Here is a 24,672-nt window from a genome sequence, read left to right as displayed (position 1 = left end):
AAGAGAAGGAGGAAGAAGAAGTTTGTAAGAGACAGGATTAATTTGACACAAAACTTTAAAAGGACCAAGATAGCGTGGTCCCAACTTATAGCTCGGGACACGGAAACGGACATATTTAGCGGAGAGCCATACCTTGTCTCCAGGGGAAAAAATGGGAGGAGCTCTTCTTTTCTTATCTGCGAATCTCTTCATGCGAGAAGAAGCCTGTAAGAGAGAATTTTGGGTCTCTTTCCATATGGTGGAAAGATCACGAGAAATTTCATCCACAGCGGGCAGACCAGAGGGCAAGGGGGTAGGGAGGGGGGGAAGAGGGTGACGGCCGTACACCACGAAAAACGGAGATTTGGAGGAAGATTCAGAGATTCTGAAATTATACGAGAATTCGGCCCAAGGTAGAAGATCTGCCCAGTCATCCTGGCGGGAGGAAACAAAATGTCGTAAATAGTCACCCAAGATCTGGTTAATTCTCTCTACTTGTCCATTGGATTGAGGATGGTATGCAGAAGAAAAATTTAATTTAATCTTGAGTTGTTTACAGAGAGCCCTCCAGAATTTAGACACAAATTGGACGCCTCTATCCGAGACGATCTGTGTAGGCAACCCGTGAAGACGAAAAATGTGTACAAAAAATTGTTTAGCCAACTGAGGCGCTGAAGGAAGACCAGGAAGAGGGATGAAATGTGCCATTTTGGAGAATCGATCAACGACCACCCAAATAACAGTGTTGCCATGGGATGGGGGTAAGTCAGTAATAAAATCCATACCAATCAGAGACCAAGGTTGTTCGGGGACAGGTAGAGGATGAAGAAAACCAGCGGGCTTCTGGCGAGGAGTCTTATCCCGGGCACAGATAGTGCAGGCTCGCACAAAGTCCACCACATCAGTCTCTAGAGTCGGCCACCAATAGAAGCGAGAGATGAGTTGCACAGATTTCTTGATGCCCGCATGACCTGCGAGATGGGAGGAGTGACCCCATTTGAGGATCCCAAGGCGTTGGCGTGGAGAAACAAAGGTCTTTCCTGGAGGAGTTTGCCTGATGGAGGCTGGAGAAGTGGAAATCAGGCAGTCAGGAGGAATGATGTGTTGAGGAGAGAGTTCAATTTCAAAATTAAATCGGGCAAAGAACAGAGACCACCTGGCCTGACGAGGATTCAGCCGTTGGGCAGACTGGAGGTAGGAGAGGTTCTTGTGATCGGTGTAAATAATAACTGGAAATCTTGATCCCTCCAGCAGATGCCTCCATTCCTCAAGTGCTAATTTAATGGCTAGAAGCTCTCGATCCCCGATGGAGTAGTTCCTCTCCGCCGGAGAGAAGGTCCTGGAGAAAAAACCACAAGTAACAGCATGCCCGGAAGAGTTTTTTTGTAGAAGGACAGCTCCAGCTCCCACTGAGGAGGCATCAACCTCCAATAGGAAGGGTTTAGATGGGTCAGGTCTGGAGAGCACGGGAGCCGAAGAAAAGGCAGACTTGAGTCGTTTAAAGGCGTCTTCCGCTTGAGGAGGCCAAGACTTGGGATCGGCATTTTTTTTTGTTAAAGCCACAATAGGAGCCACAATGGTAGAAAAATGTGGAATAAATTGCCTGTAATAATTGGCGAACCCCAAAAAACGTTGGATGGCACGGAGTCCGGAGGGGCGTGGCCAATCTAAGACGGCAGAGAGTTTATCTGGGTCCATTTGTAGTCCCTGGCCAGAGACCAAGTATCCTAGAAAAGGAAGAGATTGGCATTCAAACAGACATTTCTCTATTTTGGCATAGAGTTGATTATCACGAAGTCTCTGAAGAACCATACGGACATGCTGGCGGTGTTCTTCAAGATTGGCAGAAAAAATCAGGATATCGTCCAGATATACAACAACACAGGAGTATAGTAGATCACGAAAAATTTCATTAACAAAGTCTTGGAAGACGGCAGGGGCGTTGCATAGACCAAAGGGCATGACCAGATACTCAAAGTGTCCATCTCTGGTGTTAAATGCCGTTTTCCATTCATCCCCCTCTCTGATGCGGATGAGATTATAAGCACCTCTTAAGTCCAGTTTGGTAAAAATATGGGCACCTTGGAGACGATCAAAGAGTTCAGAGATGAGGGGTAGGGGGTAGCGGTTCTTAACCGTGATTTTATTAAGACCGCGGTAGTCAATGCAAGGACGTAGAGAGCCATCTTTTTTGGACACAAAGAAAAATCCGGCTCCGGCAGGAGAGGAGGATTTACGGATAAAGCCCTTTTTTAAATTTTCTTGGACGTATTCAGACATGGCAAGAGTCTCTGGGACGGACAGAGGATAGATTCTGCCCCGGGGTGGAGTAGTGCCCGGGAGGAGGTCAATGGGACAATCATAAGGCCTGTGAGGAGGTAGAGTCTCAGCTTGTTTTTTGCAAAAAACGTCCGCAAAGTCCATATAGGCCTTAGGGAGACCGGTTACATGAGGAAGCACAGGGACACGGCAAGGTTTACTGGGAACCGGTTTTAAGCAGTCCTTGGAACAAGAGGGCCCCCAACTCTTGATCTCCCCAGTGGACCAATCCAGGATTGGGGAATGGAGTTGAAGCCAGGGAAGTCCAAGAAGGATTTCAGAAGTGCAATTGGGGAGGACCAACAGTTCAATCCTCTCGTGATGAGATCCGATGCACATTAGAAGGGGCTCCGTGCGGAAACGTATAGTACAGTCCAATCTTTCATTGTTTACACAATTGATGTAGAGGGGTCTGGCGAGACTGGTCACCGGGATGTTGAACCTGTTGACGAGAGAGGCTAAGATGAAATTTCCTGCAGATCCAGAGTCCAAGAAGGCCACAGCAGAGAAGGAGAAGGCAGAGGCAGACATCCGCACAGGCACAGTAAGACGTGGAGAAGCAGAGTAGACATCAAGGACTGTCTCACTTTTGTGCGGAGTCAGCGGACGTCTTTCCAGGCGGGGAGGACGGATAGGACAATCCTTCAGGAAGTGTTCGGTACTAGCACAGTACAGGCAGAGATTCTCCATGCGGCGTCGTGTCCTCTCTTGGGGTGTCAGGCGAGACCGGTCGACCTGCATAGCCTCCACGGCGGGAGGCACAGGAACAGATTGCAGGGGACCAGAGGAGAGAGGAGCCGGGGAGAAGAAACGCCTCGTGCGAACAGAGTCCATATCCTGGCGGAGCTCCTGACGCCGTTCGGAAAAACGCATGTCAATGCGAGTGGCAAGATGGATGAGTTCATGTAGGTTAGCAGGGATTTCTCGTGCGGCCAGAACATCTTTAATGTTGCTGGATAGGCCTTTTTTAAAGGTCGCGCAGAGTGCCTCATTATTCCAGGATAATTCTGAAGCAAGGGTACGGAACTGTACGGCATACTCGCCAACGGAAGAATTACCCTGGACCAGGTTCAACAGGGCAGTCTCAGCAGAAGAGGCTCGGGCAGGTTCCTCAAAGACACTTCGAATTTCCGAGAAGAAGGAGTGTACAGAGGCAGTGACGGGGTCATTGCGGTCCCAGAGCGGTGTGGCCCAAGCCAGGGCTTTTCCAGACAGCAGGCTGACTACGAAAGCCACCTTAGACCTTTCAGTGGGGAACTGGTCCGACATCATCTCCAAGTGTAATGAACATTGGGAAAGAAAGCCACGGCAAAACTTAGAGTCCCCATCAAATTTATCCGGCAAGGATAGTCGTATTCCAGAAGCGGCCACTCGCTGCGGAGGAGGTACAGGAGCTGGCGGAGGAGATGATTGCTGGAGCTGTGGTAGTAACTGTTGTAGCATAACAGTCAGTTGAGACAGCTGTTGGCCTTGTTGCGCAATCTGTTGTGACTGCTGGGCGACCACCGTGGTGAGGTCAGCGACAACTGGCAGAGGAACTTCAGCGGGATCCATGGCCGGATCTACTGTCACGATGCCGGCTGGCAGGTAGTGGATCCTCTGTGCCAGAGAGGGATTGGCGTGGACCGTGCTAGAGGATCGGTTCTAAGTCACTACTGGTTTTCACCAGAGCCCGCCGCAAAGCGGGATGGTCTTGCTGCGGCGGTAGTGACCAGGTCGTATCCCCTAGCAACGGCTCAACCTCTCTGGCTGCTGAAGATAGGCGCGGTACAAGGGAGTAGACAGAAGCAAGGTCGGACGTAGCAGAAGGTCGGGGCAGGCAGCAAGGATCGTAGTCAGGGGCAACGGCAGAAGGTCTGGAATCACAGGCAAGGAACACACAAGGAACGCTTTCACTGGCACTAGGGCAACAAGATCCGGCGAGGGAGTGAAGGGGAAGTGAGGTGATATAGGGAAGTGCACAGGTGTAAACACTAATTGGAACCACTGCACCAATCAGCGGTGCAGTGGCCCTTTAAATCGCAAAGACCCGGCGCGCGCGCGCCCTAGGGAGCGGGGCCGCGCGCGCCGGGACAGAACTGACGGGGAGCGAGTAAGGTACGGGAGCCGGGGTGCGCATCGCGAGCGGGCGCTACCCGCATCGCGAATCGCATCCCGGCCGGAGGTGGTAACGCAGCGCCCCGGGTCCGTGGAACCGACCGGGGCGCTGCAGTGAGGGAAGTGTAGCGAGCGCTCCGGGGAGGAGCGGGGACCCGGAGCGCTCGGCGTAACAAGCACCTATGTATAATGTTGTAAAAATGCTCTAGAAGCTAAAGTCGCAGAAATGTCACACATATTTGGCCTGCAACTTTCTGTGCGACAAATTCAGACAGGAAAAATCAGTATAAATCCTTAGAAAATTATCCCCCAGTGTCTCCATCTGCTGGCGGTATTGAATAAGCATTGCTGCACTGATGGGGTATGCATTAGACGAAAAAAAAGAAGAAAAAGAAGAATAATACGCCCAGAAAAGAGGCGAAAAGGAGAAAAACGTAAAAAAACGTGAAAAAAAAGTAAGAGGAAGAGAAGGGAAAAAAAGGTGGAAATGGGTTTAAAAGTGATTTCGGCGGAGAAATATATATATATATATATATATATATATATATATGCGCACACACACACATAGATATAAACGTATTCTCCGTTGAGATATTGCAGCCGCTGCTGTGTCCAGGCCCAGGAGCCTTAGCACTGTGCTGTGATGTCACTCAATACCACTGACATCACTAGGTGTAAACAACATCTCTCCTTTGCTGTGTATGTGACTATGGAGCTGTTTGGTGATGTCGTCTATTACGGCCTTCATAGAAGCAACAGGAGATTGTTGCATCCATCTTGAACCCTCAGAACTACAGTGCTATGATGTCACTCACTTCCACAGGCCTTGCAGAGTGTAAACAACAACAACCCAGCTTTGTTGTGTATGTAACCATAGGGATTTGTGATGTCACCTAGAACCTTCACAGCAGCGACAGCTTTATGAGGAGCATCAGCACTGCTCTGCCTGAGCAGAACCATCACCGCCATAGGTTGTCAAATAACCCGGATTTAACCCACACAGGTAAGTCCAATGGGGTGCAGGCATGTCCTCTATGCTTACAGCTTCCCGTGGGTGTTGGTTTGATACCGTTTGGGGACAGCCAAGGAGGCATCTGCAGGCAACAAAGGTAGGTGTGTGCTTGTGTGTGTGTTTCCTATGCAGATCCTAAGCCCAGTGTCACATGCAAGTAGGAGGAGTAAGAAGGGTTCCTGGCAAATCCGGGTTATGGATTGCATTTAAAAAGGCCCCGTGGGAGTGCAATGGGCCCCTGTCTTGCTGCTTAGCAATAATGGTATGGGTTTAGGTTCTGCTGTGTGTACTGGTGGTTGACTGCCCCCCAGCCCAGAGTGTGCATGGAAAATTGTCTGGCAGCCTCCCTGACAGCAAGCAGTGATAGTGCCCATGAAGGGGACCTTGTTGGGCCCGCCCCTTTCACGGTTATCGCTTCTCGGCCTTTTGGCTAAGATCAAGTGTAGTATCTGTTCTTATCAGTTTAATATCTGATACGTCCCCTATCTGGGGACCATATATTAAATGGATTTTTGAGAACGGGGGCCGATTTCGAAGCTTGCTTCCGTCGCCCTATGCATTGACCCGATATGGCAGTATCTTCGGGTACAGTGCACCACCCCCTTACAGGGTTAAAAAGAAAGATTCCTACTTTCATTGCTACCTGCTTGCTGGCTAGCCAGCTAGCCAGCCCTGTGGGCCTTGCTGCTGCTGCAGCCAAAAAACAAAAGGTGGTGCTGCTGCTGCTTCTGCTGCTTCTGCTTGTGTCTGGCCCCTGTTGGAGCGTCCAGGCACAGGACTTCTGCTGCTGCTGACTAAATGGCCTCCTTAATTGGATCATTTGAGTAGCCAGCACACCTGTGCAGGTAGGGCATGACATGATAGGCAGCTGCCTTGATAGCGGGTGGGTGCTGAATGTTCCTAATTGACAAAATAAGATTAATGCTTATGAAGAAATATAAAATCTCATCCCTTCCCCAATATCGCGCCACACCCCTACCCCTTAATTCCCTGGTTGAACTTGATGGACATATGTCTTTTTTCGACCGTACTAACTATGTAACTATGTAACATAACATGGGGGGGGGGGGGTCTCCTGGCTGTTCACACAGGTGTGTCATTGCTGTACATTGACCATGCATTGCTTCTGTGGTATTGCAAAGGCAAAGACAAATGCTTCCAGCCATCCATTGCACTAATGGATTGGTCATCAGCTGGCTGTCTATGTCCCGCATCAATATAGACCAAAGTACAGAGGGTTAGGCTATGCTATTGTGCACCTACCTGATGCATCAGAAGGTGCGAGGCCCTTGCTAAATTCTGTGCACAGACTTTGAGATCTATGCTTTAGACTGTATCTAAACCTGCTCTAACATGGACTGACATTCTGGCCTACTTTCAGCCGATGCGACTTGTCTGTCGCTGAACAGTCGCTTTTTATGTATTCAGCACCTATGTATAATGTTGTAAAAATGCTCTAGAAGCTAAAGTCGCAGAAATGTCACACATATTTGGCCTGCAACTTTCTGTGCGACAAATTCAGACAGGAAAAATCAGTATAAATCCTTAGAAAATTATCCCCCAGTGTCTCCATCTGCTGGCGGTATTGAATAAGCATTGCTGCACTGATGGGGTATGCATTAGACGAAAAAAAAGAAGAAAAAGAAGAATAATACGCCCAGAAAAGAGGCGAAAAGGAGAAAAACGTAAAAAAACGTGAAAAAAAAGTAAGAGGAAGAGAAGGGAAAAAAAGGTGGAAATGGGTTTAAAAGTGATTTCGGCGGAGAAATATATATATATATATATATATATATATATATATATATATATATATATGCGCACACACACACATAGATATAAACGTATTCTCCGTTGAGATATTGCAGCCGCTGCTGTGTCCAGGCCCAGGAGCCTTAGCACTGTGCTGTGATGTCACTCAATACCACTGACATCACTAGGTGTAAACAACATCTCTCCTTTGCTGTGTATGTGACTATGGAGCTGTTTGGTGATGTCGTCTATTACGGCCTTCATAGAAGCAACAGGAGATTGTTGCATCCATCTTGAACCCTCAGAACTACAGTGCTATGATGTCACTCACTTCCACAGGCCTTGCAGAGTGTAAACAACAACAACCCAGCTTTGTTGTGTATGTAACCATAGGGATTTGTGATGTCACCTAGAACCTTCACAGCAGCGACAGCTTTATGAGGAGCATCAGCACTGCTCTGCCTGAGCAGAACCATCACCGCCATAGGTTGTCAAATAACCCGGATTTAACCCACACAGGTAAGTCCAATGGGGTGCAGGCATGTCCTCTATGCTTACAGCTTCCCGTGGGTGTTGGTTTGATACCGTTTGGGGACAGCCAAGGAGGCATCTGCAGGCAACAAAGGTAGGTGTGTGCTTGTGTGTGTGTTTCCTATGCAGATCCTAAGCCCAGTGTCACATGCAAGTAGGAGGAGTAAGAAGGGTTCCTGGCAAATCCGGGTTATGGATTGCATTTAAAAAGGCCCCGTGGGAGTGCAATGGGCCCCTGTCTTGCTGCTTAGCAATAATGGTATGGGTTTAGGTTCTGCTGTGTGTACTGGTGGTTGACTGCCCCCCAGCCCAGAGTGTGCATGGAAAATTGTCTGGCAGCCTCCCTGACAGCAAGCAGTGATAGTGCCCATGAAGGGGACCTTGTTGGGCCCGCCCCTTTCACGGTTATCGCTTCTCGGCCTTTTGGCTAAGATCAAGTGTAGTATCTGTTCTTATCAGTTTAATATCTGATACGTCCCCTATCTGGGGACCATATATTAAATGGATTTTTGAGAACGGGGGCCGATTTCGAAGCTTGCTTCCGTCGCCCTATGCATTGACCCGATATGGCAGTATCTTCGGGTACAGTGCACCACCCCCTTACAGGGTTAAAAAGAAAGATTCCTACTTTCATTGCTACCTGCTTGCTGGCTAGCCAGCTAGCCAGCCCTGTGGGCCTTGCTGCTGCTGCAGCCAAAAAACAAAAGGTGGTGCTGCTGCTGCTTCTGCTGCTTCTGCTTCTGCTTGTGTCTGGCCCCTGTTGGAGCGTCCAGGCACAGGACTTCTGCTGCTGCTGACTAAATGGCCTCCTTAATTGGATCATTTGAGTAGCCAGCACACCTGTGCAGGTAGGGCATGACATGATAGGCAGCTGCCTTGATAGCGGGTGGGTGCTGAATGTTCCTAATTGACAAAATAAGATTAATGCTTATGAAGAAATATAAAATCTCATCCCTTCCCCAATATCGCGCCACACCCCTACCCCTTAATTCCCTGGTTGAACTTGATGGACATATGTCTTTTTTCGACCGTACTAACTATGTAACTATGTAACATAACATGGGGGGGGGGGGTCTCCTGGCTGTTCACACAGGTGTGTCATTGCTGTACATTGACCATGCATTGCTTCTGTGGTATTGCAAAGGCAAAGACAAATGCTTCCAGCCATCCATTGCACTAATGGATTGGTCATCAGCTGGCTGTCTATGTCCCGCATCAATATAGACCAAAGTACAGAGGGTTAGGCTATGCTATTGTGCACCTACCTGATGCATCAGAAGGTGCGAGGCCCTTGCTAAATTCTGTGCACAGACTTTGAGATCTATGCTTTAGACTGTATCTAAACCTGCTCCAACATGGACTGACATTCTGGCCTACTTTCAGCCGATGCGACTTGTCTGTCGCTGAACAGTCGCTTTTTATGTATTCAGCACCTATGTATAATGTTGTAAAAATGCTCTAGAAGCTAAAGTCGCAGAAATGTCACACATATTTGGCCTGCAACTTTCTGTGCGACAAATTCAGACAGGAAAAATCAGTATAAATCCTTAGAAAATTATCCCCCAGTGTCTCCATCTGCTGGCGGTATTGAATAAGCATTGCTGCACTGATGGGGTATGCATTAGACGAAAAAAAAGAAGAAAAAGAAGAATAATACACCCAGAAAAGAGGCGAAAAGGAGAAAAACGTAAAAAAACGTGAAAAAAAAGTAAGAGGAAGAGAAGGGAAAAAAAGGTGGAAATGGGTTTAAAAGTGATTTCGGCGGAGAAATATATATATATATATATATATATATATATATATATATGCGCACACACACACATAGATATAAACGTATTCTCCGTTGAGATATTGCAGCCGCTGCTGTGTCCAGGCCCAGGAGCCTTAGCACTGTGCTGTGATGTCACTCAATACCACTGACATCACTAGGTGTAAACAACATCTCTCCTTTGCTGTGTATGTGACTATGGAGCTGTTTGGTGATGTTGTCTATTACGGCCTTCATAGAAGCAACAGGAGATTGTTGCATCCATCTTGAACCCTCAGAACTACAGTGCTATGATGTCACTCACTTCCACAGGCCTTGCAGAGTGTAAACAACAACAACCCAGCTTTGTTGTGTATGTAACCATAGGGATTTGTGATGTCACCTAGAACCTTCACAGCAGCGACAGCTTTATGAGGAGCATCAGCACTGCTCTGCCTGAGCAGAACCATCACCGCCATAGGTTGTCAAATAACCCGGATTTAACCCACACAGGTAAGTCCAATGGGGTGCAGGCATGTCCTCTATGCTTACAGCTTCCCGTGGGTGTTGGTTTGATACCGTTTGGGGACAGCCAAGGAGGCATCTGCAGGCAACAAAGGTAGGTGTGTGCTTGTGTGTGTGTTTCCTATGCAGATCCTAAGCCCAGTGTCACATGCAAGTAGGAGGAGTAAGAAGGGTTCCTGGCAAATCCGGGTTATGGATTGCATTTAAAAAGGCCCCGTGGGAGTGCAATGGGCCCCTGTCTTGCTGCTTAGCAATAATGGTATGGGTTTAGGTTCTGCTGTGTGTACTGGTGGTTGACTGCCCCCCAGCCCAGAGTGTGCATGGAAAATTGTCTGGCAGCCTCCCTGACAGCAAGCAGTGATAGTGCCCATGAAGGGGACCTTGTTGGGCCCGCCCCTTTCACGGTTATCGCTTCTCGGCCTTTTGGCTAAGATCAAGTGTAGTATCTGTTCTTATCAGTTTAATATCTGATACGTCCCCTATCTGGGGACCATATATTAAATGGATTTTTGAGAACGGGGGCCGATTTCGAAGCTTGCTTCCGTCGCCCTATGCATTGACCCGATATGGCAGTATCTTCGGGTACAGTGCACCACCCCCTTACAGGGTTAAAAAGAAAGATTCCTACTTTCATTGCTACCTGCTTGCTGGCTAGCCAGCTAGCCAGCCCTGTGGGCCTTGCTGCTGCTGCAGCCAAAAAACAAAAGGTGGTGCTGCTGCTGCTTCTGCTGCTTCTGCTTCTGCTTGTGTCTGGCCCCTGTTGGAGCGTCCAGGCACAGGACTTCTGCTGCTGCTGACTAAATGGCCTCCTTAATTGGATCATTTGAGTAGCCAGCACACCTGTGCAGGTAGGGCATGACATGATAGGCAGCTGCCTTGATAGCGGGTGGGTGCTGAATGTTCCTAATTGACAAAATAAGATTAATGCTTATGAAGAAATATAAAATCTCATCCCTTCCCCAATATCGCGCCACACCCCTACCCCTTAATTCCCTGGTTGAACTTGATGGACATATGTCTTTTTTCGACCGTACTAACTATGTAACTATGTAACATAACATGGGGGGGGGGGGGGGGTCTCCTGGCTGTTCACACAGGTGTGTCATTGCTGTACATTGACCATGCATTGCTTCTGTGGTATTGCAAAGGCAAAGACAAATGCTTCCAGCCATCCATTGCACTAATGGATTGGTCATCAGCTGGCTGTCTATGTCCCGCATCAATATAGACCAAAGTACAGAGGGTTAGGCTATGCTATTGTGCACCTACCTGATGCATCAGAAGGTGCGAGGCCCTTGCTAAATTCTGTGCACAGACTTTGAGATCTATGCTTTAGACTGTATCTAAACCTGCTCCAACATGGACTGACATTCTGGCCTACTTTCAGCCGATGCGACTTGTCTGTCGCTGAACAGTCGCTTTTTATGTATTCAGCACCTATGTATAATGTTGTAAAAATGCTCTAGAAGCTAAAGTCGCAGAAATGTCACACATATTTGGCCTGCAACTTTCTGTGCGACAAATTCAGACAGGAAAAATCAGTATAAATCCTTAGAAAATTATCCCCCAGTGTCTCCATCTGCTGGCGGTATTGAATAAGCATTGCTGCACTGATGGGGTATGCATTAGACGAAAAAAAAGAAGAAAAAGAAGAATAATACACCCAGAAAAGAGGCGAAAAGGAGAAAAACGTAAAAAAACGTGAAAAAAAAGTAAGAGGAAGAGAAGGGAAAAAAAGGTGGAAATGGGTTTAAAAGTGATTTCGGCGGAGAAATATATATATATATATATATATATATATATATATATATATATATGCGCACACACACACATAGATATAAACGTATTCTCCGTTGAGATATTGCAGCCGCTGCTGTGTCCAGGCCCAGGAGCCTTAGCACTGTGCTGTGATGTCACTCAATACCACTGACATCACTAGGTGTAAACAACATCTCTCCTTTGCTGTGTATGTGACTATGGAGCTGTTTGGTGATGTCGTCTATTACGGCCTTCATAGAAGCAACAGGAGATTGTTGCATCCATCTTGAACCCTCAGAACTACAGTGCTATGATGTCACTCACTTCCACAGGCCTTGCAGAGTGTAAACAACAACAACCCAGCTTTGTTGTGTATGTAACCATAGGGATTTGTGATGTCACCTAGAACCTTCACAGCAGCGACAGCTTTATGAGGAGCATCAGCACTGCTCTGCCTGAGCAGAACCATCACCGCCATAGGTTGTCAAATAACCCGGATTTAACCCACACAGGTAAGTCCAATGGGGTGCAGGCATGTCCTCTATGCTTACAGCTTCCCGTGGGTGTTGGTTTGATACCGTTTGGGGACAGCCAAGGAGGCATCTGCAGGCAACAAAGGTAGGTGTGTGCTTGTGTGTGTGTTTCCTATGCAGATCCTAAGCCCAGTGTCACATGCAAGTAGGAGGAGTAAGAAGGGTTCCTGGCAAATCCGGGTTATGGATTGCATTTAAAAAGGCCCCGTGGGAGTGCAATGGGCCCCTGTCTTGCTGCTTAGCAATAATGGTATGGGTTTAGGTTCTGCTGTGTGTACTGGTGGTTGACTGCCCCCCAGCCCAGAGTGTGCATGGAAAATTGTCTGGCAGCCTCCCTGACAGCAAGCAGTGATAGTGCCCATGAAGGGGACCTTGTTGGGCCCGCCCCTTTCACGGTTATCGCTTCTCGGCCTTTTGGCTAAGATCAAGTGTAGTATCTGTTCTTATCAGTTTAATATCTGATACGTCCCCTATCTGGGGACCATATATTAAATGGATTTTTGAGAACGGGGGCCGATTTCGAAGCTTGCTTCCGTCGCCCTATGCATTGACCCGATATGGCAGTATCTTCGGGTACAGTGCACCACCCCCTTACAGGGTTAAAAAGAAAGATTCCTACTTTCATTGCTACCTGCTTGCTGGCTAGCCAGCTAGCCAGCCCTGTGGGCCTTGCTGCTGCTGCTGCAGCCAAAAAACAAAAGGTGGTGCTGCTGCTGCTTCTGCTGCTTCTGCTTCTGCTTGTGTCTGGCCCCTGTTGGAGCGTCCAGGCACAGGACTTCTGCTGCTGCTGACTAAATGGCCTCCTTAATTGGATCATTTGAGTAGCCAGCACACCTGTGCAGGTAGGGCATGACATGATAGGCAGCTGCCTTGATAGCGGGTGGGTGCTGAATGTTCCTAATTGACAAAATAAGATTAATGCTTATGAAGAAATATAAAATCTCATCCCTTCCCCAATATCGCGCCACACCCCTACCCCTTAATTCCCTGGTTGAACTTGATGGACATATGTCTTTTTTCGACCGTACTAACTATGTAACTATGTAACATAACATGGGGGGGGGGGGGTCTCCTGGCTGTTCACACAGGTGTGTCATTGCTGTACATTGACCATGCATTGCTTCTGTGGTATTGCAAAGGCAAAGACAAATGCTTCCAGCCATCCATTGCACTAATGGATTGGTCATCAGCTGGCTGTCTATGTCCCGCATCAATATAGACCAAAGTACAGAGGGTTAGGCTATGCTATTGTGCACCTACCTGATGCATCAGAAGGTGCGAGGCCCTTGCTAAATTCTGTGCACAGAATTTGAGATCTATGCTTTAGACTGTATCTAAACCTGCTCCAACATGGACTGACATTCTGGCCTACTTTCAGCCGATGCGACTTGTCTGTCGCTGAACAGTCGCTTTTTATGTATTCAGCACCTATGTATAATGTTGTAAAAATGCTCTAGAAGCTAAAGTCGCAGAAATGTCACACATATTTGGCCTGCAACTTTCTGTGCGACAAATTCAGACAGGAAAAATCAGTATAAATCCTTAGAAAATTATCCCCCAGTGTCTCCATCTGCTGGCGGTATTGAATAAGCATTGCTGCACTGATGGGGTATGCATTAGACGAAAAAAAAGAAGAAAAAGAAGAATAATACGCCCAGAAAAGAGGCGAAAAGGAGAAAAACGTAAAAAAACGTGAAAAAAAAGTAAGAGGAAGAGAAGGGAAAAAAAGGTGGAAATGGGTTTAAAAGTGATTTCGGCGGAGAAATATATATATATATATATATATATATATATATATATATATATATATATGCGCACACACACACATAGATATAAACGTATTCTCCGTTGAGATATTGCAGCCGCTGCTGTGTCCAGGCCCAGGAGCCTTAGCACTGTGCTGTGATGTCACTCAATACCACTGACATCACTAGGTGTAAACAACATCTCTCCTTTGCTGTGTATGTGACTATGGAGCTGTTTGGTGATGTCGTCTATTACGGCCTTCATAGAAGCAACAGGAGATTTTTGCATCCATCTTGAACCCTCAGAACTACAGTGCTATGATGTCACTCACTTCCACAGGCCTTGCAGAGTGTAAACAACAACAACCCAGCTTTGTTGTGTATGTAACCATAGGGATTTGTGATGTCACCTAGAACCTTCACAGCAGCGACAGCTTTATGAGGAGCATCAGCACTGCTCTGCCTGAGCAGAACCATCACCGCCATAGGTTGTCAAATAACCCGGATTTAACCCACACAGGTAAGTCCAATGGGGTGCAGGCATGTCCTCTATGCTTACAGCTTCCCGTGGGTGTTGGTTTGATACCGTTTGGGGACAGCCAAGGAGGCATCTGCAGGCAACAAAGGTAGGTGTGTGCTTGTGTGTGTGTTTCCTATGCAGATCCTAAGCCCAGTGTCACATGCAAGTAGGAGGAGTAAGAAGGGTTCCTGGCAAATCCGGGTTATGGATTGCATTTAAAAAGGCCCCGTGGGAGTGCAATGGGCCCCTGTCTTGCTGCTTAGCAATAATGGTATGGGTTTAGGTTCTGCTGTGTGTACTGGTGGTTGACTGCCCCCCAGCCCAGAGTGTGCATGGAAAATTGTCTGGCAGCCTCCCTGACAGCAAGCAGTGATAGTGCCCATGAAGGGGACCTTGTTGGGCCCGCCCCTTTCACGGTTATCGCTTCTCGGCCTTTTGGCTAAGATCAAGTGTAGTATCTGTTCTTATCAGTTTAATATCTGATACGTCCCCTATCTGGGGACCATATATTAAATGGATTTTTGAGAACGGGGGCCGATTTCGAAGCTTGCTTCCGTCGCCCTATGCATTGACCCGATATGGCAGTATCTTCGGGTACAGTGCACCACCCCCTTACAGGGTTAAAAAGAAAGATTCCTACTTTCATTGCTACCTGCTTGCTGGCTAGCCAGCTAGCCAGCCCTGTGGGCCTTGCTGCTGCTGCAGCCAAAAAACAAAAGGTGGTGCTGCTGCTGCTTCTGCTGCTTCTGCTTCTGCTTGTGTCTGGCCCCTGTTGGAGCGTCCAGGCACAGGACTTCTGCTGCTGCTGACTAAATGGCCTCCTTAATTGGATCATTTGAGTAGCCAGCACACCTGTGCAGGTAGGGCATGACATGATAGGCAGCTGCCTTGATAGCGGGTGGGTGCTGAATGTTCCTAATTGACAAAATAAGATTAATGCTTATGAAGAAATATAAAATCTCATCCCTTCCCCAATATCGCGCCACACCCCTACCCCTTAATTCCCTGGTTGAACTTGATGGACATATGTCTTTTTTCGACCGTACTATGTAACTATGTAACATAACATGGGGGGGGGGGGTCTCCTGGCTGTTCACACAGGTGTGTCATTGCTGTACATTGACCATGCATTGCTTCTGTGGTATTGCAAAGGCAAAGACAAATGCTTCCAGCCATCCATTGCACTAATGGATTGGTCATCAGCTGGCTGTCTATGTCCCGCATCAATATAGACCAAAGTACAGAGGGTTAGGCTATGCTATTGTGCACCTACCTGATGCATCAGAAGGTGCGAGGCCCTTGCTAAATTCTGTGCACAGACTTTGAGATCTATGCTTTAGACTGTATCTAAACCTGCTCCAACATGGACTGACATTCTGGCCTACTTTCAGCCGATGCGACTTGTCTGTCGCTGAACAGTCGCTTTTTATGTATTCAGCACCTATGTATAATGTTGTAAAAATGCTCTAGAAGCTAAAGTCGCAGAAATGTCACACATATTTGGCCTGCAACTTTCTGTGCGACAAATTCAGACAGGAAAAATCAGTATAAATCCTTAGAAAATTATCCCCCAGTGTCTCCATCTGCTGGCGGTATTGAATAAGCATTGCTGCACTGATGGGGTATGCATTAGACGAAAAAAAAGAAACAAAAGAAGAATAATACACCCAGAAAAGAGGCGAAAAGGAGAAAAACGTAAAAAAACGTGAAAAAAAAGTAAGAGGAAGAGAAGGGAAAAAAAGGTGGAAATGGGTTTAAAAGTGATTTCGGCGGAGAAATATATATATATATATATATATATATATATGCGCACACACACACATAGATATAAACGTATTCTCCGTTGAGATATTGCAGCCGCTGCTGTGTCCAGGCCCAGGAGCCTTAGCACTGTGCTGTGATGTCACTCAATACCACTGACATCACTAGGTGTAAACAACATCTCTCCTTTGCTGTGTATGTGACTATGGAGCTGTTTGGTGATGTCGTCTATTACGGCCTTCATAGAAGCAACAGGAGATTGTTGCATCCATCTTGAACCCTCAGAACTACAGTGCTATGATGTCACTCACTTCCACAGGCCTTGCAGAGTGTAAACAACAACAACCCAGCTTTGTTGTGTATGTAACCATAGGGATTTGTGATGTCACCTAGAACCTTCACAGCAGCGACAGCTTTATGAGGAGCATCAGCACTGCTCTGCCTGAGCAGAACCATCACCGCCATAGGTTGTCAAATAACCCGGATTTAACCCACACAGGTAAGTCCAATGGGGTGCAGGCATGTCCTCTATGCTTACAGCTTCCCGTGGGTGTTGGTTTGATACCGTTTGGGGACAGCCAAGGAGGCATCTGCAGGCAACAAAGGTAGGTGTGTGCTTGTGTGTGTGTTTCCTATGCAGATCCTAAGCCCAGTGTCACATGCAAGTAGGAGGAGTAAGAAGGGTTCCTGGCAAATCCGGGTTATGGATTGCATTTAAAAAGGCCCCGTGGGAGTGCAATGGGCCCCTGTCTTGCTGCTTAGCAATAATGGTATGGGTTTAGGTTCTGCTGTGTGTACTGGTGGTTGACTGCCCCCCAGCCCAGAGTGTGCATGGAAAATTGTCTGGCAGCCTCCCTGACAGCAAGCAGTGATAGTGCCCATGAAGGGGACCTTGTTGGGCCCGCCCCTTTCACGGTTATCGCTTCTCGGCCTTTTGGCTAAGATCAAGTGTAGTATCTGTTCTTATCAGTTTAATATCTGATACGTCCCCTATCTGGGGACCATATATTAAATGGATTTTTGAGAACGGGGGCCGATTTCGAAGCTTGCTTCCGTCGCCCTATGCATTGACCCGATATGGCAGTATCTTCGGGTACAGTGCACCACCCCCTTACAGGGTTAAAAAGAAAGATTCCTACTTTCATTGCTACCTGCTTGCTGGCTAGCCAGCTAGCCAGCCCTGTGGGCCTTGCTGCTGCTGCAGCCAAAAAACAAAAGGTGGTGCTGCTGCTGCTTCTGCTGCTTCTGCTTCTGCTTGTGTCTGGCCCCTGTTGGAGCGTCCAGGCACAGGACTTCTGCTGCTGCTGACTAAATGGCCTCCTTAATTGGATCATTTGAGTAGCCAGCACACCTGTGCAGGTAGGGCATGACATGATAGGCAGCTGCCTTGATAGCGGGTGGGTGCTGAATGTTCCTAATTGACAAAATAAGATTAATGCTTATGAAGAAATATAAAATCTCATCCCTTCCCCAATATCGCGCCACACCCCTACCCCTTAATTCCCTGGTTGAACTTGATGGACATATGTCTTTTTTCGACCGTACTAACTATGTAACTATGTAACATAACATGGGGGGGGGGGGGGGGTCTCCTGGCTGTTCACACAGGTGTGTCATTGCTGTACATTGACCATGCATTGCTTCTGTGGTATTGCAAAGGCAAAGACAAATGCTTCCAGCCATCCATTGCACTAATGGATTGGTCATCAGCTGGCTGTCTATGTCCCGCATCAATATAGACCAAAGTACAGAGGGTTAGGCTATGCTATTGTGCACCTACCTGATGCATCAGAAGGTGCGAGGCCCTTGCTAAATTCTGTGCACAGACTTTGAGATCTATGCTTTAGACTGTATCTAAACCTGCTCCAACATGGACTGACATTCTGGCCTACTTTCAGCCGATGCGACTTGTCTGTCGCTGAACAGTCGCTTTTTATGTATTCAGCACCTATGTATAATGTTGTAAAAATGCTCTAGAAGCTAAAGTCGCAGAAATGTCACACATATTTGGCCTGCAACTTTCTGTGCGACAAATTCAGACAGGAAAAATCAGTATAAATCCTTAGAAAATTATCCCCCAGTGTCTCCATCTGCTGGCGGTATTGAATAAGCATTGCTGCACTGATGGGGTATGCATTAGACGAAAAAAAAGAAGAAAAAGAAGAATAATACGCCCAGAAAAGAGGCGAAAAGGAGAAAAACGTAAAAAAACGTGAAAAAAAAGTAAGAGGAAGAGAAGGGAAAAAAAGGTGGAAATGGGTTTAAAAGTGATTTCGGCGGAGAAATATATATATATATATATATATATATATATATATATATATATATGCGCACACACACACATAGATATAAACGTATTCTCCGTTGAGATATTGCAGCCGCTGCTGTGTCCAGGCCCAGGAGCCTTAGCACTGTGCTGTGATGTCACTCAATACCACTGACATCACTAGGTGTAAACAACATCTCTCCTTTGCTGTGTATGTGACTATGGAGCTGTTTGGTGATGTCGTCTATTACGGCCTTCATAGAAGCAACAGGAGATTTTTGCATCCATCTTGAACCCTCAGAACTACAGTGCTATGATGTCACTCACTTCCACAGGCCTTGCAGAGTGTAAACAACAACAACCCAGCTTTGTTGTGTATGTAACCATAGGGATTTGTGATGTCACCTAGAACCTTCACAGCAGCGACAGCTTTATGAGGAGCATCAGCACTGCTCTGCCTGAGCAGAACCATCACCGCCATAGGTTGTCAAATAACCCGGATTTAACCCACACAGGTAAGTCCAATGGGGTGCAGGCATGTCCTCTATGCTTACAGCTTCCCGTGGGTGTTGGTTTGATACCGTTTGGGGACAGCCAAGGAGGCATCTGCAGGCAACAAAGGTAGGTGTGTGCTTGTGTGTGTGTTTCCTATGCAGATCCTAAGCCCAGTGTCACATGCAAGTAGGAGGAGTAAGAAGGGTTCCTGGCAAATCCGGGTTATGGATTGCATTTAAAAAGGCCCCGTGGGAGTGCAATGGGCCCCTGTCTTGCTGCTTAGCAATAATGGTATGGGTTTAGGTTCTGCTGTGTGTACTGGTGGTTGACTGCCCCCCAGCCCAGAGTGTGCATGGAAAATTGTCTGGCAGCCTCCCTGACAGCAAGCAGTGATAGTGCCCATGAAGGGGACCTTGTTGGGCCCGCCCCTTTCACGGTTATCGCTTCTCGGCCTTTTGGCTAAGATCAAGTGTAGTATCTGTTCTTATCAGTTTAATATCTGATACGTCCCCTATCTGGGGACCATATATTAAATGGATTTTTGAGAACGGGGGCCGATTTCGAAGCTTGCTTCCGTCGCCCTATGCATTGACCCGATATGGCAGTATCTTCGGGTACAGTGCACCACCCCCTTACAGGGTTAAAAAGAAAGATTCCTACTTTCATTGCTACCTGCTTGCTGGCTAGCCAGCTAGCCAGCCCTGTGGGCCTTGCTGCTGCTGCAGCCAAAAAACAAAAGGTGGTGCTGCTGCTGCTTCTGCTGCTTCTGCTTCTGCTTGTGTCTGGCCCCTGTTGGAGCGTCCAGGCACAGGACTTCTGCTGCTGCTGACTAAATGGCCTCCTTAATTGGATCATTTGAGTAGCCAGCACACCTGTGCAGGTAGGGCATGACATGATAGGCAGCTGCCTTGATAGCGGGTGGGTGCTGAATGTTCCTAATTGACAAAATAAGATTAATGCTTATGAAGAAATATAAAATCTCATCCCTTCCCCAATATCGCGCCACACCCCTACCCCTTAATTCCCTGGTTGAACTTGATGGACATATGTCTTTTTTCGACCGTACTAACTATGTAACTATGTAACATAACATGGGGGGGGGGGGGGGGTCTCCTGGCTGTTCACACAGGTGTGTCATTGCTGTACATTGACCATGCATTGCTTCTGTGGTATTGCAAAGGCAAAGACAAATGCTTCCAGCCATCCATTGCACTAATGGATTGGTCATCAGCTGGCTGTCTATGTCCCGCATCAATATAGACCAAAGTACAGAGGGTTAGGCTATGCTATTGTGCACCTACCTGATGCATCAGAAGGTGCGAGGCCCTTGCTAAATTCTGTGCACAGACTTTGAGATCTATGCTTTAGACTGTATCTAAACCTGCTCCAACATGGACTGACATTCTGGCCTACTTTCAGCCGATGCGACTTGTCTGTCGCTGAACAGTCGCTTTTTATGTATTCAGCACCTATGTATAATGTTGTAAAAATGCTCTAGAAGCTAAAGTCGCAGAAATGTCACACATATTTGGCCTGCAACTTTCTGTGCGACAAATTCAGACAGGAAAAATCAGTATAAATCCTTAGAAAATTATCCCCCAGTGTCTCCATCTGCTGGCGGTATTGAATAAGCATTGCTGCACTGATGGGGTATGCATTAGACGAAAAAAAAGAAGAAAAAGAAGAATAATACGCCCAGAAAAGAGGCGAAAAGGAGAAAAACGTAAAAAAACGTGAAAAAAAAGTAAGAGGAAGAGAAGGGAAAAAAAGGTGGAAATGGGTTTAAAAGTGATTTCGGCGGAGAAATATATATATATATATATATATATATATATATATATATATATATGCGCACACACACACATAGATATAAACGTATTCTCCGTTGAGATATTGCAGCCGCTGCTGTGTCCAGGCCCAGGAGCCTTAGCACTGTGCTGTGATGTCACTCAATACCACTGACATCACTAGGTGTAAACAACATCTCTCCTTTGCTGTGTATGTGACTATGGAGCTGTTTGGTGATGTCGTCTATTACGGCCTTCATAGAAGCAACAGGAGATTTTTGCATCCATCTTGAACCCTCAGAACTACAGTGCTATGATGTCACTCACTTCCACAGGCCTTGCAGAGTGTAAACAACAACAACCCAGCTTTGTTGTGTATGTAACCATAGGGATTTGTGATGTCACCTAGAACCTTCACAGCAGCGACAGCTTTATGAGGAGCATCAGCACTGCTCTGCCTGAGCAGAACCATCACCGCCATAGGTTGTCAAATAACCCGGATTTAACCCACACAGGTAAGTCCAATGGGGTGCAGGCATGTCCTCTATGCTTACAGCTTCCCGTGGGTGTTGGTTTGATACCGTTTGGGGACAGCCAAGGAGGCATCTGCAGGCAACAAAGGTAGGTGTGTGCTTGTGTGTGTGTTTCCTATGCAGATCCTAAGCCCAGTGTCACATGCAAGTAGGAGGAGTAAGAAGGGTTCCTGGCAAATCCGGGTTATGGATTGCATTTAAAAAGGCCCCGTGGGAGTGCAATGGGCCCCTGTCTTGCTGCTTAGCAATAATGGTATGGGTTTAGGTTCTGCTGTGTGTACTGGTGGTTGACTGCCCCCCAGCCCAGAGTGTGCATGGAAAATTGTCTGGCAGCCTCCCTGACAGCAAGCAGTGATAGTGCCCATGAAGGGGACCTTGTTGGGCCCGCCCCTTTCACGGTTATCGCTTCTCGGCCTTTTGGCTAAGATCAAGTGTAGTATCTGTTCTTATCAGTTTAATATCTGATACGTCCCCTATCTGGGGACCATATATTAAATGGATTTTTGAGAACGGGGGCCGATTTCGAAGCTTGCTTCCGTCGCCCTATGCATTGACCCGATATGGCAGTATCTTCGGGTACAGTGCACCACCCCCTTACAGGGTTAAAAAGAAAGATTCCTACTTTCATTGCTACCTGCTTGCTGGCTAGCCAGCTAGCCAGCCCTGTGGGCCTTGCTGCTGCTGCAGCCAAAAAACAAAAGGTGGTGCTGCTGCTGCTTCTGCTGCTTCTGCTTCTGCTTGTGTCTGGCCCCTGTTGGAGCGTCCAGGCACAGGACTTCTGCTGCTGCTGACTAAATGGCCTCCTTAATTGGATCATTTGAGTAGCCAGCACACCTGTGCAGGTAGGGCATGACATGATAGGCAGCTGCCTTGATAGCGGGTGGGTGCTGAATGTTCCTAATTGACAAAATAAGATTAATGCTTATGAAGAAATATAAAATCTCATCCCTTCCCCAATATCGCGCCACACCCCTACCCCTTAATTCCCTGGTTGAACTTGATGGACATATGTCTTTTTTCGACCGTACTAACTATGTAACTATGTAACATAACATGGGGGGGGGGGGGTCTCCTGGCTGTTCACACAGGTGTGTCATTGCTGTACATTGACCATGCATTGCTTCTGTGGTATTGCAAAGGCAAAGACAAATGCTTCCAGCCATCCATTGCACTAATGGATTGGTCATCAGCTGGCTGTCTATGTCCCGCATCAATATAGACCAAAGTACAGAGGGTTAGGCTATGCTATTGTGCACCTACCTGATGCATCAGAAGGTGCGAGGCCCTTGCTAAATTCTGTGCACAGACTTTGAGATCTATGCTTTAGACTGTATCTAAACCTGCTCCAACATGGACTGACATTCTGGCCTACTTTCAGCCGATGCGACTTGTCTGTCGCTGAACAGTCGCTTTTTATGTATTCAGCACCTATGTATAATGTTGTAAAAATGCTCTAGAAGCTAAAGTCGCAGAAATGTCACACATATTTGGCCTGCAACTTTCTGTGCGACAAATTCAGACAGGAAAAATCAGTATAAATCCTTAGAAAATTATCCCCCAGTGTCTCCATCTGCTGGCGGTATTGAATAAGCATTGCTGCACTGATGGGGTATGCATTAGACGAAAAAAAAGAAGAAAAAGAAGAATAATACACCCAGAAAAGAGGCGAAAAGGAGAAAAACTTAAAAAAACGTGAAAAAAAAGTAAGAGGAAGAGAAGGGAAAAAAAGGTGGAAATGGGTTTAAAAGTGATTTCGGCGGAGAAATATATATATATATATATATATATATATATATATATATATATATATATGCGCACACACACACATAGATATAAACGTATTCTCCGTTGAGATATTGCAGCCGCTGCTGTGTCCAGGCCCAGGAGCCTTAGCACTGTGCTGTGATGTCACTCAATACCACTGACATCACTAGGTGTAAACAACATCTCTCCTTTGCTGTGTATGTGACTATGGAGCTGTTTGGTGATGTCGTCTATTACGGCCTTCATAGAAGCAACAGGAGATTGTTGCATCCATCTTGAACCCTCAGAACTACAGTGCTATGATGTCACTCACTTCCACAGGCCTTGCAGAGTGTAAACAACAACAACCCAGCTTTGTTGTGTATGTAACCATAGGGATTTGTGATGTCACCTAGAACCTTCACAGCAGCGACAGCTTTATGAGGAGCATCAGCACTGCTCTGCCTGAGCAGAACCATCACCGCCATAGGTTGTCAAATAACCCGGATTTAACCCACACAGGTAAGTCCAATGGGGTGCAGGCATGTCCTCTATGCTTACAGCTTCCCGTGGGTGTTGGTTTGATACCGTTTGGGGACAGCCAAGGAGGCATCTGCAGGCAACAAAGGTAGGTGTGTGCTTGTGTGTGTGTTTCCTATGCAGATCCTAAGCCCAGTGTCACATGCAAGTAGGAGGAGTAAGAAGGGTTCCTGGCAAATCCGGGTTATGGATTGCATTTAAAAAGGCCCCGTGGGAGTGCAATGGGCCCCTGTCTTGCTGCTTAGCAATAATGGTATGGGTTTAGGTTCTGCTGTGTGTACTGGTGGTTGACTGCCCCCCAGCCCAGAGTGTGCATGGAAAATTGTCTGGCAGCCTCCCTGACAGCAAGCAGTGATAGTGCCCATGAAGGGGACCTTGTTGGGCTCGCCCCTTTCACGGTTATCGCTTCTCGGCCTTTTGGCTAAGATCAAGTGTAGTATCTGTTCTTATCAGTTTAATATCTGATACGTCCCCTATCTGGGGACCATATATTAAATGGATTTTTGAGAACGGGGGCCGATTTCGAAGCTTGCTTCCGTCGCCCTATGCATTGACCCGATATGGCAGTATCTTCGGGTACAGTGCACCACCCCCTTACAGGGTTAAAAAGAAAGATTCCTACTTTCATTGCTACCTGCTTGCTGGCTAGCTAGCTAGCCAGCCCTGTGGGCCTTGCTGCTGCTGCAGCCAAAAAACAAAAGGTGGTGCTGCTGCTGCTTCTGCTGCTTCTGCTTCTGCTTGTGTCTGGCCCCTGTTGGAGCGTCCAGGCACAGGACTTCTGCTGCTGCTGACTAAATGGCCTCCTTAATTGGATCATTTGAGTAGCCAGCACACCTGTGCAGGTAGGGCATGACATGATAGGCAGCTGCCTTGATAGCGGGTGGGTGCTGAATGTTCCTAATTGACAAAATAAGATTAATGCTTATGAAGAAATATAAAATCTCATCCCTTCCCCAATATCGCGCCACACCCCTACCCCTTAATTCCCTGGTTGAACTTGATGGACATATGTCTTTTTTCGACCGTACTAAC

General features: G+C 47.1%; 9 non-coding genes across 9 annotated transcripts; all 9 read left to right on the top strand.

The window, feature by feature from the left end:
* Positions 1-5,817: 5,817 nt before the first annotated feature.
* Positions 5,818-6,008, top strand: LOC130321014 (U2 spliceosomal RNA). Its single transcript, XR_008866819.1, has one exon. It is a non-coding gene; the product is annotated as a U2 spliceosomal RNA (small nuclear RNA).
* A 2,086-nt stretch (positions 6,009-8,094) lies between these two features.
* LOC130321013 (U2 spliceosomal RNA) lies at positions 8,095-8,285 on the top strand. Its single transcript, XR_008866818.1, has one exon. It is a non-coding gene; the product is annotated as a U2 spliceosomal RNA (small nuclear RNA).
* Positions 8,286-10,366: 2,081 nt separating this feature from the next.
* On the top strand, positions 10,367-10,557 carry LOC130321012 (U2 spliceosomal RNA). Its single transcript, XR_008866817.1, has one exon. It is a non-coding gene; the product is annotated as a U2 spliceosomal RNA (small nuclear RNA).
* A 2,091-nt stretch (positions 10,558-12,648) lies between these two features.
* LOC130321010 (U2 spliceosomal RNA) lies at positions 12,649-12,839 on the top strand. The gene has a single exon (XR_008866816.1). It is a non-coding gene; the product is annotated as a U2 spliceosomal RNA (small nuclear RNA).
* Positions 12,840-14,934: 2,095 nt separating this feature from the next.
* LOC130321009 (U2 spliceosomal RNA) lies at positions 14,935-15,125 on the top strand. The gene has a single exon (XR_008866815.1). It is a non-coding gene; the product is annotated as a U2 spliceosomal RNA (small nuclear RNA).
* A 2,069-nt stretch (positions 15,126-17,194) lies between these two features.
* Positions 17,195-17,385, top strand: LOC130321008 (U2 spliceosomal RNA). Its single transcript, XR_008866814.1, has one exon. It is a non-coding gene; the product is annotated as a U2 spliceosomal RNA (small nuclear RNA).
* A 2,091-nt stretch (positions 17,386-19,476) lies between these two features.
* On the top strand, positions 19,477-19,667 carry LOC130321007 (U2 spliceosomal RNA). The gene has a single exon (XR_008866813.1). It is a non-coding gene; the product is annotated as a U2 spliceosomal RNA (small nuclear RNA).
* A 2,091-nt stretch (positions 19,668-21,758) lies between these two features.
* On the top strand, positions 21,759-21,949 carry LOC130321006 (U2 spliceosomal RNA). The gene has a single exon (XR_008866812.1). It is a non-coding gene; the product is annotated as a U2 spliceosomal RNA (small nuclear RNA).
* Positions 21,950-24,041: 2,092 nt separating this feature from the next.
* On the top strand, positions 24,042-24,232 carry LOC130321005 (U2 spliceosomal RNA). The gene has a single exon (XR_008866811.1). It is a non-coding gene; the product is annotated as a U2 spliceosomal RNA (small nuclear RNA).
* Positions 24,233-24,672: the final 440 nt, after the last annotated feature.

The sequence above is a fragment of the Hyla sarda genome, unplaced genomic scaffold (genome assembly GCF_029499605.1).
Source record: "Hyla sarda isolate aHylSar1 unplaced genomic scaffold, aHylSar1.hap1 scaffold_223, whole genome shotgun sequence".
NCBI classification, from domain to species: Eukaryota; Metazoa; Chordata; class Amphibia; order Anura; family Hylidae; genus Hyla; species Hyla sarda.
The sequence above is the reverse complement of the archived record's forward strand: the minus strand, read 5'-3'. Positions and strand labels throughout refer to the sequence as shown.